General features: G+C 38.5%; 1 protein-coding gene across 1 annotated transcript in view; it reads left to right on the top strand.

Annotated features, from left to right (window-relative positions):
* LOC106883728 (macrophage mannose receptor 1) overlaps window positions 1-1,638 on the top strand; it is a 299,961-nt gene that overhangs the window by 1,375 nt on the left and 296,948 nt on the right. The window lies entirely within an intron of this gene.

The following is a 1,638-nucleotide window of genomic DNA, read 5'->3' as shown; positions in this document are numbered from 1 at the left end:
TATATATATATATATATATATATATATATATATATATAAGTATATATACATGCATACATATACATACACGTAAACATACACACATTTAATGTCAATCTGATTCTCATTTGATACCTGTTGCCGGGCGCTATATGCTTTTGTTCCATTACACACACACACACACACACACATATATATATATTAGATTCAAATTACGATGCATGCATATACACACATATACAAACGTAAATATATATATATATACATACACACACACACACATGTATATATATATTTAGGCGCAGGGGTGGCTGTGTGGTAAGAAGCTTGCTTCCCAACCACATAGTTCCGGGTTGAGTCTCACTGCGTGGCACCTAGGGCAAGTGTCTTTTGCTATAGTCTCGGGCCAACGAAAGCCTTGTGAGTGGATTTCGTAGACGGAAACTCAAAGAAACCCGTCGTATATATATTTGTGTGTCTGTGTTTCTCCACCTCCTCCCATCGCTTGAGAACCGATGTTGGTGTGTTTACGCTCCTGTAACTTAGCGGCTCGGCAAAATGGACCGATAGAATAAGTATTAGGCTTACAAAGAATAAGTCCTGCAGTCGATCTATTCGACTAAAGGCGGTGCTCCAGCATGGCCGCAGTCAAATGACTGAAACAAGTAAAGGAGTAAAAGAATATATAATATACGTGTATGAGTATATATATATATGTATATATATATATATATAAATATATATATATATATATATATGTGTGTGTGTGTGTGTGTGTGTGTTTATATATAATCTTATATATCCACCACCCACACACACTCACACACACAGACATACGCACACATATGTCTATATGGTAGTGGTGGATCTTCGTCTTTTGACGATGAGGATTCAATCGTTTGATCTTTTGAGGTTATCTTCTCCCGAATGAGGATTCCACAGACACGTGTACTCTTAATGTAATTTTCAGAATCATAAAGTTGCATCTTTAGGAATTGTCGCTACAACCGACCCGGGAGTTATCTATACAGTTTCCGTTTACTCAATTTCACTCACAAGTTAAGGGCCGAACGTGATAAAAAATATAATTTGTTCAAGCTCATGACTGTGAAGCGAATTTCTTAACCATTCGGCCACACTGTGCCTACATTCATGCAGGTAGTTGTGTGGTTTGAAGCTTGCTTCCCAACCACATGGTTTCGTGTTTAGTCCTACTGCGTGGCACCTTGGGCAAGTGTCTTCTACTATAGCCTCGGGCTGACCAGAGCCTTGTGAGTGGATTTGATAGACGGAAACTGAAAGAAGCTGTTGTGTGTGTATCTGTGTATACACACACACACACACACACACACACACACACACACACATATGTATATATATATATAATTTATGTGCGTGTGTGTGTGTGTGTGTGTGTTGACATCATAGGAATTTGTAAACTTCCGTGAAAACGTGATATGATTCATTTTTGGAATTGCGGATCACGAAGCACATAAAGCTATTAATAATAGTAGGTAAAAATTGGGTTGAAAAATCCCTTTTGGAAAGAAAAAGTTGGAGGCCGCCTGTGGGTTTGTGTCCAACGAGCAGCCTTCGACTTCTCTCTCAAAGGATTTTTCATTGCAATATTTACGGACAAAAGGCTTAGCAGCATTCCAT

Source organism: Octopus bimaculoides, chromosome 6 (assembly GCF_001194135.2).
Source record: "Octopus bimaculoides isolate UCB-OBI-ISO-001 chromosome 6, ASM119413v2, whole genome shotgun sequence".
NCBI lineage: Eukaryota > Metazoa > Mollusca > Cephalopoda > Octopoda > Octopodidae > Octopus > Octopus bimaculoides.
This window is presented reverse-complemented; position numbering and strand designations above follow the sequence as displayed.